At 39.9% G+C, this 19,326-nt stretch overlaps 1 protein-coding gene across 4 annotated transcripts in view; it reads right to left on the bottom strand.

Annotated features, from left to right (window-relative positions):
* LOC139692588 (SUN domain-containing ossification factor) overlaps positions 1-19,326 on the bottom strand; it is a 100,203-nt gene that overhangs the window by 47,127 nt on the left and 33,750 nt on the right. Inside the window, exon 1 of one of the 4 annotated variants that reach the window (XM_071590875.1) lies at positions 11,530-11,816. The exons of the other annotated variants lie outside the window; for them this stretch is intronic. The gene's annotated coding sequence lies outside the window, so the exon portion shown is untranslated. Of the gene's footprint in view, positions 1-11,529; positions 11,817-19,326 lie in introns of those variants that run through there. 4 annotated transcript variants of the gene reach the window in all.

The following is a 19,326-nucleotide window of genomic DNA, read 5'->3' as shown; positions in this document are numbered from 1 at the left end:
GACAAAGTTGATCAGCTGTAATAACGGCGGGTCGCTAAGGCAATATTTTTAATTTGGTATCATATTTATCTAAGAATTGTAATGCCTAGAAAGTTGGCGGAAACGGCGCACCTACAGGTATGACATAACTCGAGCAGCTATAAGGTGACATTGAAAATAGGATGATCTTTGCCACACCTCTCTCTTGTTTTTACTTCCCTGGATAACTACGGTTAAACATTTGTAAAATAGCACAGCGACCAGCTAGTACCATAGCGATTCACCTTAGCTTGAATCTTACCACTTGGTGTGTGCTGCCTGTAGAAACAATACACGATCTACCGCGTCTTGGTTTTTAGTTCTCGAGATATTAGGAATTTAACATTGTAAAAATATTGACGGTCCACCTTCAATAGCCGAGCCTCTTAAATACATACTCCTATATTAATCGTTAAGCGTTAAAAAAGTACAGTATAACAATGATGCACAATTATAAGATAACATTTTCAAAACTGTTTCTCGAAGATTTTTTCATAATCTTACATTTGAATGTCTCTCATCTTATCTCAGTTCCAGTTATCCGGTGTAATTTTACGAAACTGGACGTTTACCAAAGGAATATTCACAATCGTGTATGCAATGTTGCGGTATCTGTTAATTTTGGTGTTTTCGGTTAAAAAAGGTCGGTTATGCACTGGACGTTTAATGCAACTCACCTAATATTTAGATCATAAGCAGAAATAGCTATAAAATATTTGCAATTAAATCCAGGTCAAATTGGAATTTCTCCCATTTAGATGACCACTGAAAAACCCAAACAAGCAACTTTTATAGAATTCCATGAATTACAAATCGTGTATCGTACCACGTCGTTTGAAATAATATCATATCGTCGAACGACTAAATTTCACACTTTAATTCAAACATTAATTTTTTTTAAATTATTTCCCAAGAGATGGTTTTAAAAACCATAACTCTACACTTACAAGGTTCGTACCGTGCAAATAGTATCGGTAACAACTTTTTTCCTGACGTGTGCGTGAAGTGCTGAATTCAGACCGGCGGTTTAGCGTGCGCTTGACCGCAGATCGTATTGGCATTGCTAAGATGACATTGCACACCATCATCACAGAAAATTTGGCGATGCGAAAGATCTGCGCTAAACTCGCTCCGAAGGTCTTGACGGACGACCAAGAGCAGAGCCGAGTGTCTGCTTGCGAAGGCCTTCTGCAACGGCATCGAGACTATTCCCCAACCCCCTCACACGCCTTGGCTCCAGCAGACTATTTCCAATTCCCAAAAGTGAAATCCTCCCTCTAAAGACACCAGCATGAGGCCTTAAGAGCCGTCAAAGAAGCTTGCACGCGTACCCTTAAGGACCTTCCGGAATCCGCCCACCAGGGAGCCTTCGAGGCGTGGCAAAGCCGCAGGCAAAAGTGTGTCGACGGTCAACGGATGTACGAAGAACTTTGCAGCATTGTGGCAATATCTGAAATAAATCTATTTTTCCGAAACCTTTCCCCACTCTATATTCAAACCATGAATGCAAAAGCCCCGAGAGTCACCACGAGATCGTCGGTAGGAAGTGTATGTGTATAAGGACACTAGATATGATTTTGTAATCGAGGGTGAAGTTTGGAGAGAGAAAAAAGCAGCACAGGATGTTTCTTTTAGAACGGTTATAAAGATGCCTTATTGATGCCCAAGAACTCGGATTCCGAATAAATAACCAGTAAAGAAATCTAACAAAGTAGGAGTCAATACATCTCTTTTTACCGGATTGTCAAATTTCTAATAAAATGTGGGGTACGAACAAATTCCTCGAAGGCAGAAAACTCGAATTCAAGAGCCATGCACCTTTCTAAAGGCTTATCTCGTTTTCTCTCTTCCTGTCTAGAGAACTCGCATTTTAGTTTCTCCAATTACGCCGCCACACTTACTTTCTCCTCGTGACAAATTTTCAAACATATATCGGCTTTTCATTGAAGCTTATCTAATTCCTTGTGCTCCGCAAAATGTGATACTTTGGCCCTTGAGAAACCTGAAGGCAAGCACTTACTGAGAAGCAACTACTCAGAGTAAAAGAGGCATATGGAGCAAAAATGATACCAGGTACCCAAAAACTCGTTCAGGCTTTTCGTGAGTAGCGAATTTGATTTGGTGATTAGTTTAAAAAAACAATACTCTTAAAAAGGAACCAAAAATTGTATGCAGGCTTAGGAAATGTCGAAATTGAGGGCCTAATATCACACCTCGTAAATTACTCCGTAAATTCAACCACTTGATCAGTAAATTAATTGTACGCAATCAAAGGGCGCGAGTGAGATCAAACACATAACATTTTATACTTTAATAATCAATAATCAAGCACCCATATTTTATCAGCTATTACTCTCAGTATAAACTAAAGATGGAAAAATGAAATAAGTACAATAGTCTCACTTAAATTTATTTTTTTGCCAACCTTGACATAATACGGCCTAATACGGAAAGGCAAACCACTTCCGCGGATCAAGGAAGCTGCAGCTCGTCTTTGTTGTAGAGGGCGCGCGAATGCTGAGGTCACTTGCGCCATTTATTGAATTATTAGGAAACGGGAGATGGGACGACGAAACCACATGGCGACCGAGAACCCACATCCACACCCGAACGATTGTCACCGATAAGTCCCTAATAATGTACACAATCAAAGGTGCAGTACACGAATTATGCTTCATAATTTATTGCAATAATATACAGAAAGAAAAACACATCATTCAAGATTATCGAAAAAGCATAAATTAAGCCATGACGGATAAGCACCTATAAGTTCTCCACGAAACAATTAAAACTCAAAATCTCAGGGAAAGGTGACGAATTGCAACACCAATTCTGCAAATTTTCTAAATATAGAGATACATCGACTCGTAGATTGCATACTCTACATCGGAGAACTTCCTTCCTTGCATGGCTCAAATCCTCAATAAGACTTCTACATCGTTTCAGATAACTGTGATAGCGAATATAACTTCAAAATTAAAAAATAAATTGATGCGAAGACATATTTCCGTGGGTTTTACTAAAAAGAAAAGTTTGTTGCCAGCGTAAGCGTTGTAATCACAAAACGTAGTTATTATACACGTAAAGTCAAGATCTCAAGAGTCGAAAATATTCATCGCAATATACAACTTCTTGTAGGCATTGGCACAACATATCGCGGCTGCTATTCCTTAAAAGATTAATTAATATAAAAGCTATACATATAACATTAACAAATATTATGTAGAATAACCTAAAGAATTCATCAAGAACTATTTGGTTACGCAAATGAAAGATAACAGTTCATTCCAACATACATATTATGTTAACTTCTTTCACTTTAATACCACTCAGATGTATTATCCTACACGGGTACCCCAACTTGCACCTCCAAATATCTAACTATCTTTACTGGATTTTCTAGTTCTGCGGAACATTTCAACAACTTATCTCAATACAAACTGTACCCGAGTTGTTTGCTTACTAGGCTTAATTCAAGTCTACACTCTTACACGGCAAACGAGGCGGTACAGTTATCAGCACTATATTATAAACAATAGTCGTTTATTCGTATAAATACACTCCCAAGGCAACATTCGAACTTGCAGTCATCTGTTACGCGAGTTTACCAGCTAACTCAGGCGAATTCTTTATGTTACCTCTCAAAATGCCCGAGGCGAAACGCTTATCTGCGTATGAGGACTGTGGGTGAAAGCAAGGCTACTACAATGTAGCCAGCATAGAAGACAACAAATACCAGTGTTCCCACTTATGTTAGTTATAGGGACTGGCATAAATAATTAGGAACTGAGGTGAACTAATGCACACAATGCCCATCTCCCACACGGCCTCTCTAGGGGATAGCCATGATCTCGTCCAACTGCATCACAAAGAAGTAATCGAGGACCGCCGTCCTCGAGCACGGGAAAAATTCCTAGCCTTGCGGTTGATTCCCATAAAGTATTACTTCACTGAGTGGTGGGTGACTGCAGAACACGATGGAACAGAATTACAGACTTAACTACTGAGCAGGTGACAGAGGTTGGGTATCCAGTGAGAACACCTAATGATGTGCCAAAACTATTTCCTCCGACATAACTAATAAGTATGAAACCCACAATTTTGCTATATGAACCACCGATTACACATCCTGTTTTAGCTCGGTCCTGTCCGGATATTATTTTGTGTACTGAGAATCATTGACTTAATCATAATAAAGCCTGTTAATGATTTGCCATCTTTCTTCAGATTAAAAAAAAACACATTAAAGGAAAAAATATCGGAGTTCGATGACTTTCACTTGCTGCATAAAAGTAACGTACTTGGGTGTCTTTAATCCTAATTTGGGCAAAATTCCTCCTTTATTGATTTTGGCTTTTAAAATAATCTTCCGCGCTGCTTCACTAAGTCTCACTGGATAGTATATTACCTTGGCATTTAATTAAATAATAAAGTAAATGCACTATTTAAGTAACCATTATATAGATTATTACTCCAAAACTTCAAATTAACTAGCAGAATAAAATTACATTCGACTTCTCCATCAGCATGCGGGGTAGCGTACAGAAAATTCTCTAAACTTGACTCCAAGGTTCAAAACGTACGTCCTTCATCGCAAGACTCGAACACGGGCCCTCAACACGGACAACAAGAGCGCCAACCGATCTTAACACTCAGTAACTTGTCACCAGGGTAAATTAACCAGAGATCAATCTGACGTAAGAGTTTTCTGTCACGCGGCTATGATGCGAAGTAGGAATAGGACCGGCCGGTTCTTGATGAGGAGAGAATAGAAAATCACAAATAAATTAAAGTGGAATTGAAAAATTCAATTACGCACACTAAGAAGCTTTAATTTTTAAATCCATTAACGCTCAAAGCCATTGGGCAGGAAAGATGAAAAAAATAGAACACTTATGCAAAATTTCTCCAGACCGTCGCGCGAGCAATTAGTACTCACTGACGTGTCCTGTTTACGACAACAGACCATCACCCAGCGCGATGGGATGCGGGCGCCATGCCACCCGGCGGGAAGATGCCGATGGGAGAAAGGGAAGGAAGTAATGCCGAAACACAATGCTGAGCAAGGTGAGAAACAATCATTATGGTCGAACCCTGGGATGTTACAAAACACGTAATTATCCATAGCGTTAAGAACAAAAAAAAACCTGAAGACTATTCCGCGAGACAGCAAAATACATGAACCAGTCCTCACAGATATCGATCAAAACCAATTGACAAGTAAAATAATAACTGATAACAGAATGAACATGGATTTTAAAAGCAACAGACATCTGAAAAACTAACTTTAAAATATTCGTTCATTGGGCATGAGGTATATTAAGGAAAACAGCACAGCAATGTACGCTACTCAGGCAAAGTTAAAGGAAAATTCGGTTAGTAATTAGATAAAAACAACATAAAAGGATGTTAACGACTAGGTTCCATAAAAATAAACACTCACATAACTTCTGCAACAGTTAACTATAAATACTCACATGCTGCATAGATATAACTGCAAAACTGTTTTAACAAATATTATATAATTATAACTTCTTTGCAAAATCAACTTGTAATATCACACATATAACACACGTTAACTTCTAACGACAATTAAATCCGATAAAATCTGTGCAGAAAGTAAAACTCGGAAAACTCCGGGATACTAAGCCACGAAATGCTGCAATCTCCCAAGCACATAGTAACCGCTGTCGACAGCAGGCTGACAATAAAAGAGGAATCGCGATCTCGGGGATCGAGTACAAGCTCAGGCAAAAAATTACCAGACGGAAAAATCTTCTCCCAGAAAGAGTGTGGAATGAAGCCATGGACCAACCGGCGCACTTAATGAGGACAAAGAATTCACGGGCGATGGGACGGCTACGTTCTCGTCACTCAGTCCAAGGCGACCCGCTTTGCCTTCGATTTAGGCCCCGGGGTAGGTCAATCTGTAGACTAAAATGGAGGAGTAAGGGCACTCGGAACGATGCGATCGGCAGCTGAGGCAAATCCCATGATGGAGTTGGGAGGGTACACCCACCACAGTTCTACAATAGCAGCTCCGCTCCATTAGCGGCCGTATCTCACACGCTAAGACATCAGGAAAAGCAATTCTAATTAACAGTCATAATCCACCCACGCGGCACTAGTTTCGTTCGCCGCGCACAATATACACATGCATCCAAAGAAAGAAATCTGCTCCCAGTCCGTCTATTTAAGTTAAAATGCTTCCAAGCGGTCGAATTACGCAATCATTCACCATTCTCGTCACCATGGTCGACGCACTGGGAGAAATTCAAACTAGACAAACATCTCTCCTTGGCAATAAAGCCGCGATGAATTAAGGTTGCTTATCGACAGCCACAGTAGAAAAGGTTTTTTTGAATGAAGGCAATGAGAATTCTAATTCACGATTAGGTTTTATTTACTTCAAAAATTAAATTCACTCCGCGAAGATTTATTCCGAAGTTTTTCTTTTTTGTGTTGAAATAATCAATTTGGCGAAACTATTTGATATTAAATTAGAATCAAAGTATATCGATTTTTGCCTTTCATAGTTTCTTGCCGTTAATTTTCTCCAGAAGATCGACAGTTAACTATTATCGTATTATGCAGATATATGAGGTTAAATATTAAGATTCAAGTCTGGAGAAGTTCAGAAATATTGAAAATAATTTGTAAAATAATTAAATCCAAACAAGGACACAAAGTAAACCGCAACAAATACTCATATTATACGAATATTATATCGTATCAGGGAAGCTTCCCACCGACAATCCCAATGCAGTTCTGCATTTGCATTAAAATTAATATTTCTAACACAATCACATTTCCGGGGTAGCTCTCCTTATTACGCAAATCAAATCAGTCATGAAGTAATATTTTAGCCTTTTAAGAATGCGCCTCCCTTTTTTTCCGTAAATACAATGGAGGAGCCTCGAGAGGTAAGAGGACCTATTTAAGAAAACTGACTATGATTACCTTTAATTCAACATGATCATGTTAAGTAATGGCAGATAAAGTTTTTGTTAAAAGGATGATTTTAAGTTCTAGATCATGACTCTTCCGCCCCACCGTAAAGCAAATTCACCAGGAAATTCTACTCTTATTTGAATTTCCGTATTGAACGAGCGATTTTCATTTTCAGCTCCATTCTGACCTATTCCACAACCAAAATGAATGAGTGGATTTACATCGGAATTGTTTGCATACAACCCATGTAACTACATATGTCATAACATTGATTAAATTTACTTTAAATCCCTAACAACCAAAATGATCTATGGTAATCGTACAAAAAAATTGTTCGATAAATGGTATTATAATGAATTACGTGGAAATGGAATAAGATTTCTGGTTTGCATGAATTATTGCAAACGCCCATTGTAAAAATAACATTCTCAAAACTTCGACGAGCTCAAAGATTAAAAAAAAACTATTTAGAGATGATCACTAGATGATGAAAACTTTTGCACAAATTCCATCCTATCTTGCAGTTCCCCCTTCTAATGAGAGATCTAAGGGATGAGAGTCCAAAATAAATACGTATTTTCTCTGAAAGACTAAAATCTCTAATTAGCAAATAGACCAGGGCTAAAATACACGCAGAAATTTTGCAAATTAATTCTCAGTCAAAGGTGATTTACCATAAGGTAACCACCTTAAACTGGATTATTCAGCTAACATCAGCCCGCCCCTTCGTTTCCGCTGACTCAAGCATAAAGACGTACTTTGTACCCTGTCACGGAATCGACCCCTCTTTCATGGACATTAAACCACGAACAGTCATGGAATACCAGGGGGAGAAAACAACAAAACAAAGTTTATAGGCGTTTGATTTCCAACAAATACGGGCATCATTACGGCCCAATGCAAATTATTTTTATAGAAACAAGTGAAATACTTCATTAAATTATAATATTTACGGTAACGCACGTATTAAATACTAAACAAGAAACCGGAGTAAGCAGGAAATACGACTCTCCCAGCCACATTATTCATAGTAATACCAACAACCTAAATACATTCAGGGATAGATTGGAAGGTGAGCATAAAAAAAACTCGTAGGAAATGTTGAATTGCATAGCTTTCATAAATAATGACCGTTTTGGACACTTTTTAATTTTTTTTAATTGAAAAACAGCCTCCACCCTCCAATTCTAACGAGCAATTTTGGGCAAAGTTGACTACCAAGTTAAGGGTTTTTGGGTGAGGAGAATGAATTTAATTGAGCCCACAGACATTACTAAAAGGTCGTATCATATCAGTGAACCACAAACATCCGACTACTTCACCTTGCTCCAATTGTAAGTGCTAGGAGGAAGCGGGCTTATCTCGGACTGAAAGGACCCACAAGGTCTAAGTGACAGATTTTAAATTATCACGCACTTAATGACAACAGCATTATTAGCCACTTCAAGAAGGAATTCATAAACGAGATGAATCTCATTCCTGAATGAATTTTATTTTGAATGTGAGCGCGTAGTTCATATTCTAATTATGAACATTTTTCAATACTACAACCATTAAATTCAGTTGAGATAATTACAATTGCAAATTATGTTACATTGCAAAATAATTGGGTACTTATTATTACAATTACTTCCATACAAAATATTAGTTTTGGAAATTATGCAAATGAATAAAATATATTATTTACTCTCTTCCAACGGCCGTAACGCATTACACAATCTGCATTAAAATTGGTGCACCTTAACTCCAAGTAAAATTACTGCGAACTTACACCAAAGGGGATGTTAGCGGCACTAGATAATTAAAATTTGAATGAATTAATCGATTTCGATAACAGACGCAATACACCACGAAATCAAAATGAATACTAACAGCTAGTATAACATTTGAATGGCCCCGCATTACAAACACTGATAAAAAACCCTTTACAAGTCTGGAACATTTAAAAAGCGTTTTCGGAAAGGACGAGTTATGGATACGCACTTTTTGCGATTGTGAAAAATTAAATGGATCACTTAATAGTGATTCTTCTAATGAGTCATATGATGATCGTGCATATAGGAGCATGCAAACCTAGTCCTCAATAAAGAGGCAGCCTAATTTATTTACAACTAATAAATAAAAAAATATAATAAAAATATTTTGAATCATGATAATTCTCTGATAAGCAAATATCACTGCTTTAATTTTACGTTTTAGTTAACGATACACAAATTAATTTTTGACACTTTTTGGAATCTAATTTGTCAACGACGGTAAATGCAGCAGACTAAGAACCGTGTGGAGATTGAAAATGCAGACAAACATCCATGTCTTGGTGACTTCGAGGAGACTGCGGACGCAGAATAAGATGCCACGCTGACTTACCGAGCGAAGGAGCTAAGCGAGTTGAGACATTGCAAAAGGTAATTAAATGTAGTAGCTTAGTTTGCAATGAAGCCAAAACCTCATACCATATGGCTCTGGGGATGTATTTGAGAGGTCGTTCCGTGGCATACATGCAGTATGCCACGAAAATTTTATGGAAATTTCCAAACGTGCTGCGAACGCAATTTCAAAATACCACGGATCGAAGTGCACAGCTAAATAAACAAAGAGGCGTGACGGTCAATGGGACCGCCAACAACGTTGTCGAGTTGTCTCCCTTCTCAAAAAGCAAGGGCAAGCGTGATCGGCCGAAGCATCGGCCGACAAATCTCGCGGTGCCTAAAATCCCTGACCCGAATGGGCCGCGCTAGCGAAGCAAGGAAAATGAATAAGCATGAATTACGGAACCGACCTTCAACGAGAACACACCATTTTTTCAAAGCGGCCCGAACGAGTTTGGACGGGTCCTATCTTCGACGGGACGATCCATGCCGGAAGTTTAACGGGATCAAAAAGATCGGCTGCATCTTTCAGTTACTCATTAAGCCTTTTGTAAAATTTCTCAACGGCAAACATGAGTACCCGAATGTACGTTTCTCGTTAAGGAAGAGGATGAATCTGAGAATTATCTCCTACGCGAGGCTCCGAGAGAGGCAGACAAGTAACACCACCAGCCAAGGTCATGGAGCCCGCAGAGTAGAAAGGCCTTGACTCGCTCAGGAGGTGTGAGGAGTGGGAAAGCGGGAGGAGCGGAAGGAAAGGATATCCCTCGTAGAGTAGGTGGCGAAAAGGAAGTGAAAAAATAAAAAATTCAGGGAGAAAAAAAATGCGGAACTAAGAACCGCAAGGACCCCTTGGCGCTTATAAACCCCCATCAGAATGGAGCGTTAAGAATGATTCCGACGGAAAAGAGCAATTATCGACTGATGAAGGTGATTTCTATCCTTGTGATAAAAATAACGGGATTTACTGACATCTTTTGGCTCCTGGAAATTAAAGTCCAATTACTCCACGAATTTATTTCCATAGCGGTCTTAAGTTCGATAATTAGAAAAATCGTTAAAAAACGCCTCGCGATTAAAATTATAAAGTTAAGAAATCTGTAATGATAATGGCATTTAGGTGTTGGAACTGAAAACTACACCATGTCGAATAGGTAAATAAAGAAATACATTTTTCTTGAAAACTGTAACAAGGGACTATTTCCGAGAAATGAAGTGACCTGTTTACCGGCAAGGGATGTCCTACTAAAGAATAATAGTTCATTTAGCCGGGCACAATACTTCTAAGAGCCTTGTGTGAAAATTGAATGAACTAGGGTTAAAACTATTATGATGAAACTATATTATTTAAATTCACTCATTCAGTCTCAATATGGTTGACTCAATCTCTCATTACGGATACGCCACTCGAGTATTCAATATTGGGAGGCAGGCTTTGTAAGCATGAATACGATAAACAAAATAAAAACAGAGGAGGCATATATAAATATTTTTTATATATCTAAAATATATATATATATACATACCCACATATATATATATATATATATATATATATATATATATATATATATATCCATATACATATACATACACACAAACATATATATATATATATATATATATTTATATATATATACACACACACACACATAAATACACGTACCAATACGCCCTCAGAGTGAATATGGTAACCGGAAACGGGATTCATAATCACATGGTACTGAATAGGCATTTAACACTATCCTTACCAATGAAATACTGTCAAAATCAACCCGATATGAACGCTGAACAGAAGCCAATTAAAACCCACAAAAACTAGAAACATTAAAATATCTTGAAAATACGTGTTTAGTCTTGTATATCGCTGAGGGCCAAAATCAAATATCACTCGAGATACAATTGTCTTTAAACTGAAGGTTCAAGAGGCCCAAATAAATCTAACACGCCGATCGGCTGGCCTACCTCACATAACTTTACACCTCACGGATACAAGGGATAGGCGGAATAGATAATGGGAAGCCTGTCGGGTCAAGTGACCAAGAGTTTACGGCAGGAATGATAATTCAGTATTCACCTGCCCGGTTGAACGGAAACGCCTCTTTACCAAGGGCCTTACGCCAACAAATTACACAGAAGGAGACACATGAATGCGGCCCAATACCGAAACACACACGTCCGCGCGACCCACCTCTGCAGCGGTCGGATTCCTGCCGCCAGCCGGCATCCACACGCCCACCCGGAGGCAACCGGCGAGCGGAAGCTGCCCCCGCGTGCGTCTCGGAAGTTCGCGTCTCCTCCGCCCACCACTCATGTCTACGACCACCCCGGGAGCACCGGGTGCGCCACCCGATGGGCATACGCCCTGGACAATAGAAGCACCTTCGGAGCACGAGAGGGGGAATAGTAGTCTCTCACTCGCGCCGATCACACCGTTGCTCCGCGAAATATCAGCTCCGGAGTCGAGCAGGCACACGCTCTCTCACTGCCTCGACCACCCTATGTGACGTGTTCCTCCCCGATCTCGCGCAATGCCACCGCGGCGCTGTCTGGCGGCGGAGATCTGAGACTGTACTTAAATATATATATATACGTATACGCACACATGGATGCTTGGATGCAAGTGAAGGGAGATGAAGGGAAATTTACGAGCAAGAGGAGTATGTCGGTGTAAGTGGGTTAAACCCCTGAAGGTGGTACGAATGCGTTTTTTCGGCACATGTGTGGAGAGATATGAGCATAGAAAACAACGGCTGGTGAAAATGCGAAGATGAACGGCACACGGTTCATTCACCGCGGCGTTTTCTAGTTACGCTCCCCTTGCATTCCACAAACTCATTTAAATAATTTACGTCCTTGAGTTATGATCGTCGATATCCATTTCCTGAATGAAAATTATATTACGCTTCTCAATAATAGGAAGACAGGTTCTGGATTGGTTTCGCAAGACTACGGAGCTAAACATTTCATTTGACTTCATGAATAACAGACCATAGCACAAGAATGTACCTCAATATGAGATATTTCGTATTCTCATTATCAGGTGTTCCACATAGTCTTAACATTTTTCATGTATCTTAATGGACTTAGAGAAAAATATGAGAAATCGTTCTAAGGAGAAATTAATACCCACTGCACTATGAAGATTGCCATTAAAAATTCAGATATCGTATGATTTTATAAAGCAATCGAGGAGTACTTCAAAATCACGTCAGAATGGTAAAAGTTAAATCATAAAATTGTAACAAAATACATTCTTTCATATTAAATTCCGCAAATATACTTAACACTCCTAATAACAGTAAAGTCTATATTCGTTTGTTGGAAAGACGCCTAATTTTACAATGCAAAGAAGTTCCATCAACACACTAATTTGGCAAAGGAATGGAACACGTAAAAGTAACTGAATGGATGATATTATACTATTTGCCGATAAAATCCTGCTAGTGATTCGCTGAGCTAGACTTTCAAATAGAGGTTAAATGAGAAAAAAATCAAGTCCAACGCTTTCACGACGAACTCGGAACGTCACAAAACGGAGTTCAAGATGGGAGAGAGATGATTGAATGGACCACGGTCAAGATACGAGCAAAGCAAATTTGGATCGAATTCATGGGGCTAATTGCAAAATAATGGCACCGAAAATTCGTCGACCCCTGTCGTGGGCTCTCAAGGTCGATTATAATTTGGCAACAGCATTGCAGAGCGCTCGAACCAGAGAAAATCGTTACGCTTTCTTGCAGGCAGGACGGACAAAACAGGTTCTCGGCAATCACATCGAATGGGATTTAACATTTAACGAGCACGAAGTCACTGAGGCACATTTATTGAAACTAAATTTAGTGGACTAACTACTAGCGATACATTTGCGGGGAAAATAAGCATATTTGAACTCAAAATAACCCCTGCAGCAGTTCTTTTTGCAGAGAATGCTGGGTAAGGCGCTCATTCGAAGGCACCCGGTGGTTTCAATGAGGTGCTTATCCATGGAATCATTCGATGAAACGAAATATATCACTGGTGAATGGGTTAAAGATAGAGCCAATAGTAAAATGTCTTTTGGAGAGAAAAATCAAAACCCGATCCTTAAATTATTTAACACAAAATATTAATCAGGTTGATTGCTCACATCTACACAGATTTCTCGAGCAAATCCAGCGTTGAATGTCAATCAATCAGTCAAGCAGACATCCCACAGCTCACCAAATTCGGCAGTTGAACTTCTGATGGAAGTTCAACGAAAAATTGTAATTGAGGAGAATACTGCTTAGAAAACGAAGTACGAAGGAGTAACAATCAAGGTGATGAAAAGAAGAAATAAGCTTTATGCGATAAGAGAGCTGCTCTCTTCATTTCAATTATTTGCAACAGAAACAATTCAATTTCTTCGGGATCAAATTTCAGGGCGGAAAGGCACCTTCTTCCTGGAGAATCAGCTCAACATGAGACTCGCATTTCTAAAATCAGTGAACTCCATTCGATCAAAAGCAGGTGCTTCGACGGCAACGGCCTCTAGTAAATACTGATGTAAAACAATAGCACACAAATTGCACCATATGATTCTGGTCGCTAATAATAAAATCCGCAAAGACTACCCGAACGAAGTGAAATCAATGTCACACAAAAATCGGGTGACGTAATTTAAACGAACGTCTTGAAAGAAGACCCTGCCGTATCCTGTCGGATTAAATGATCTCCTTGGCAGCACGTGGTCGCGATTCTCTCCGCATGGCAGCCCCCGCACGTAGCGGGAGGATAGCAAAGGAGATGGAGAGGGGCGTGGCAACCCTTTCATCCCAGAGGAGAAGGGAAAGTGCCACGAGAGGAAGGAAGAGTCGGAGATGGGGGAGAGAGTGGATGAGAGGAGGGGGCGAGGAGCCGGGAGATGAAAAGGTGCACGGCGACAAGACGCCGGGCGCTGTAGGAGGGATGACGGTGGGATGGGAAAGAGGATAGAGGGGGAGAGGCCCAGTGAGGAAGGCGGGGTGGGGAAGTAAGAGCGCGGAAAGAGGACCTTCTCGATGGGTGGCATCGGCTCAATAGATGGGATTGAAGGGGAAGAGAGTAGCAACGGGAGACGGGGAAGTCTTAGGGTCAGTGCGTATTCTTTAAAGCAGTACTTGTGGAGCGCTAACGACGGAGGGGGGGATTTATTACTCCTTTCACTGAAATACTCACGGTCCGGTGTCAAACAATAGGGACTGGATGCGAGAAAGTGTCTGAACATCCCAAACGGCAACAATTATTATGCATACTGTCCATTCTGGCGAGATTGAGATTGGTGCGAATCGTTGACGCAAAGACCAAGTGACAAAAATAGAGAGCAAGGGTATACTAACTCCATGCAGGAGACCACCACCATCCTCAACCCGAAGGTTGCTCAGATAGGTGAGGATAAAGCCCACGTAGTACTAAGCGCAACAGCTAGTGAAATTCACAAATCCGCGTAGGTGGGTCGGTTTCTTTCGCTGTACCACTTATGGCACCCCAGGAAGATCTAGTATTCGAAAAATTACACAGCTTGGCTGAAGCTGAAGGTTCCCAGATTCGCCCCCGGGAACTGAACCCGGGACATACCACCCAGCGCAATGCCCACTGGACTACCACGTCCCCATGGTGGACCATAAAAAAACCCAAGTTTCAAATATCTACATAAGCATCATTCCTGAAAGGCGCCAAGAGGGCATGTGGCCGGACGTGTGAGATTACACACTATTCGGAAATACATAGTATATAATTTTATGTGCGACGTCTAATTCAGGTGAGTAAACATGGTACCCTTAACATTCAATAAAAAATCACAGCACGAGAGAAATCCTAAGCACACAAAAAATGGTCGGACGGTAATTAAGACAAAATTTGGTAGAAGATAGAGTGCCCGTACAAACGGAATCCATTCTGAAATCCTAAGTTGCTTGTTTTTCCTATCAAATTCTTTTAGATGGAGAATGGTATTTTCGTTCCACCATCCCACTTTCAACGCGCAACTTCAAGACCCGTGGTACTTCAAAAGAATCCATTACCAAATACACATGCTGCCATAGGTATATGCGCTTTAATGCCACTGGGAGGTAAATTACGAAGCGAAGAAGAAAAATACGGACGCTTTTTGGAACATGATAGAGAAATTACAACCTTAGAAAATTATCAAGGCAAGGCAATTATCCGTAATTGATTTTAGATATTGAATAAAAATTAAAAAATCGCGCACTAAGAATTATCATTCGCACATGCTAAGCATGCTTGTGATAGTATTTCACCATTATCTATACAGTAAACGCAGCTGCCTTCTTTTGAATTGGAGTTTACAAAATATTGTACGTGACGCACACAGGGACATTGATTTAAAATGCCATCATTTATTGAAGCACTCAGTTAAGGTTCCCACGAAGACTATAGTTCAAGGAAAGGCTTTCTCGTGAGCCCAAGAGAAGAACTAATCCCCGAAAGTCATTCGATATGTAATACCAACCAGCAGTCGAGTGTGCATGTTCTTCATACGGACATTTTATGGCTCCAAACGTGCAACTACAAAAACAAATATGAGAACGCAGTTTCCCACCCCGTGCCAACTGTAGTTAGGGCGAGTTCAGAGAACTTCCAATAACATAATCATGCAATGAATGGAGGTGGAGTGGGCACTAAAGAATCAATTGTATTCAGCCCCTCTTGAGAGACTGTGGGTTCCACAATGACAAGAGAAGTTGTTACGATGGGCGGATTCCATCTTCCCCACAGAGCTCGGTTACACCTAGGAAATAACGAACGCTTTTCAAACGTTTGATCGCTCTAAAAGTAGGAAAGAGAAGGCCGTCCGCGCCCATAAATCGAATTTTCTCATTTCCTCTAGTGAATAACACTCACCAAACTACGTACATACATCAAAATTAGTTCTTGAAAGTTCGGCGTCATTCTCAAACTAAAAAGAGCATAAACATGCTAATGCAGGTTCATCCCTCTTTAAGCAACAATCCAAATTTAAGCAACCTGGATGTATTTTTCAACAGAATGTGTCCTAATTTAAACATTAACTATACCATTTTACAACAATATTTAGTGACTGAGGAAAGGCGGAAGAGGAGAAGAAAGTGGCAAATAGTTGTTGAACCTCCTTAGGAAGCGGATACCATGATTATTATCGATAATTTAGTATACAACTTGCCATTTATGCTCATATACACTTTCAACGGACAGTCAAAATTTTTCAACATGTAAAAATTTAATTGCGCATCAAGCATACCGGTAACCGGATTATTCTTCAAAGGAAAACATATTGGAACTAAATTTGCAGCGTAAAAGTGAAAATACGGCCACGTATTTTTGTAATTTAGAGATTAAATGAGCGTCAAAACATTACAAGAATAGTACAGATTGAAATTCAACAGCATTAAGTCCTCCTATAAATCCTAAAATTAGAAGATTAAGACGATGAACCCGACCGCGGCAGTGAAAATGTCTTCATTCCCCCATAAAAAAACTTATTGCCCTCAATCTGCCCTCACGTTTCAATTGATGCTTAAAATTGAAAACCAATCGCTCTAGCTATGTTAGCGGTAAGAGAAAAGCAATGGACGGCCTATCTTACAAAGAGATCTCAAGAACGAGATCTCGCAGTTTTGATATCGCGGATCACATCAACTTCTACTAAAAACACATTAAACGGTCGTTTCCTTACCTCTCGATTGCTTAGCTTGGAAAAGTCGGAGCGGGCACACGGCAGAAAAGGAGGACGAGCTCCGTGGGCGGGGTGGGAGGTGGGGAACACGAAAGCGCCTTCATACACGTGGCTCCCCTGGCATCGTCCACCAAAACAACAACGCGTTGCAGCAATTGGGATTTTGGCAAAGAACGGAGACGAAGGAGCAATCCAACCGCGGAACCTTGGAAGTGTTAGGAGAAGGGGTGAGAGGGGTAGGGACAAGTCAAGCAATTCTTCCACCTCCCTCCCTTACACCCCGTCGAGAGACAAGGTTTGCCCATACATCCGTGGCCACCCGCGTGTTACCGACCGCCTCGGCATGCTTTGCGCTCTTTCCCACAGAGCAAACCCCCCACGTGGAGAAAACCTGCTTTTCCTCTTCATATTCAGACTTACGCACAGACTACCGAGTGCAAGTCCCTCCTTGAGAGGGTGTTACTACTCCGAAAGGCAGCCATATATTTTCGAATCCGATGAGAAGTGATACTCAATAACAATTGAAGTTTGACGGTTGATTCGAAAGCATTATCGCTTTGCTTCATCGTATCGTAATCCCATCACTTTCCGTACATCTTGGCAGCTCTCTCCAAATGGTAGGTTGATGACTTTTACATCCCTCATGAATCAGAGACGCTAAAAATCCCAAATGCGAAAGTCTAGATATATGAAGGGGGAGGAGGCAGAAAATCGTACCCTCAGTCATAAATACGAATGAACCTAAGTTACACCAAGAAAATAATGACCTCTCAAAATCAAGAAGGTAACTTAAAAACCGGATTGGCTGTTTAGGAGTACAAAGTAATGAGTAAGCATAATTTAAGGCACAGCTTCTTTCTATAGCTACGTTATACCCCGCAAGTAGGTCATTGATGAATCGGTCATTAATCATTAATTACACTTATTCAATGCATTAAAACATATTTTATATTAATGTATGACACATTTACTAAGTGGACCAGAATGGATTACAAATAAATACCGCACTCAAGTACATTTTATAATTAATGGCTATTGTTGGAGATCCAGTGCATCAGAATACAATAAGTTACAGCAGAGCCGGCGATCCTCGTCACCCCTTCTCGTATCGTCATCGAAAGACAGCAACGTTGCTTACCGATGAATGAATGCTATCACCATTTCATTACACATTTTAGAAGAAAACTATGATTCTTTATTAGTTGCCATTTATTGAGAAAAAATTAGATTAAATAATTGAATTACTTTTCTCTGTACCATTCCAGGACATTACACGCGTCACAGGTTTGAAGAACCGCATTCGTGAATGCTCGATAGCTAATAGCAAAGCAAAACGCAATGTAAGGTCAAATTTAAAACAATCTCTTGGTCAGGAGGATAGCATATGAGGGCGGCTCTGGAAAGTACAAAATACGGAACATCTCTAATAACCTTTCTTAAATGTGAACATTGAGCTATAAATAAGACCTATGGCCTTATTCTCCATGGGTGGCGGAGGATGAATTTATTGGGGAATAATGGGAACACTGAAGCCAAAAATTCTGTATTAAACGAAAAATTTTGACACTAAAAACACCATAGTATCAGGGGTGTGGATGAAATAATGCCAGTTCAACTATGAAAAAGATCCACATTAACCACAGTAATAATTCTGTAAATAAATTCGGGATTTATGTATTCAGCATCCAAATTTAATATAGTTATGAATCCTATCGGATGATGTAAAGCTTTAATACGGCTATCTGATGCCTCCAAGTAATGCTTGTCATTCATGAACATAAATTAGGTGCACTGTACACATGATTTCATAATATAATTGTAACACGTTCAATACACTCTAGCAAAATTATGCTCCCTAACAGGTTGTACGTGATTAATAAGAGGTTGATTTTTGAGATATTTGATAATACGTCATTTAATTAACTCGCTAAATCCCACCTTGTCACACACCCCATCGGAGGTTTTAACGGGTATAAAGAAGAGGTACTTGATTTAATTTAAGGTGGCGTTCATCTCACATAGATGACGTTTTTTTGGAAACTTTGTATAACCACAGAATACTGGTCATGGTACTTCACGCATGCAATCAAACAACAGTAAGGCCAAGAAATCGAGACCTTTATTCATACAGGTAATGGGTAATGTACACCCAGAAACCTCATACACAATATTCAATTTGAGAACTTATAGGAAATATATCCGTTGAAGTTTCCTATTAACGATGCATTATATGAAACTACTTTTACTTTCTACCTCGAATTCACGCGAAGTGAAAGTTGCGCCGTCCGAGTTTCATTACCCGAAATAACGGAA

Source organism: Hetaerina americana, unplaced genomic scaffold (genome assembly GCF_022747635.1).
Source record: "Hetaerina americana unplaced genomic scaffold, ioHetAmer1.1.p SCAF_1, whole genome shotgun sequence".
Taxonomy (NCBI): Eukaryota; Metazoa; Arthropoda; class Insecta; order Odonata; family Calopterygidae; genus Hetaerina; species Hetaerina americana.
Note: the sequence above shows the minus strand (reverse complement) of the source record. Positions and strands in the feature narration are given on the sequence as shown.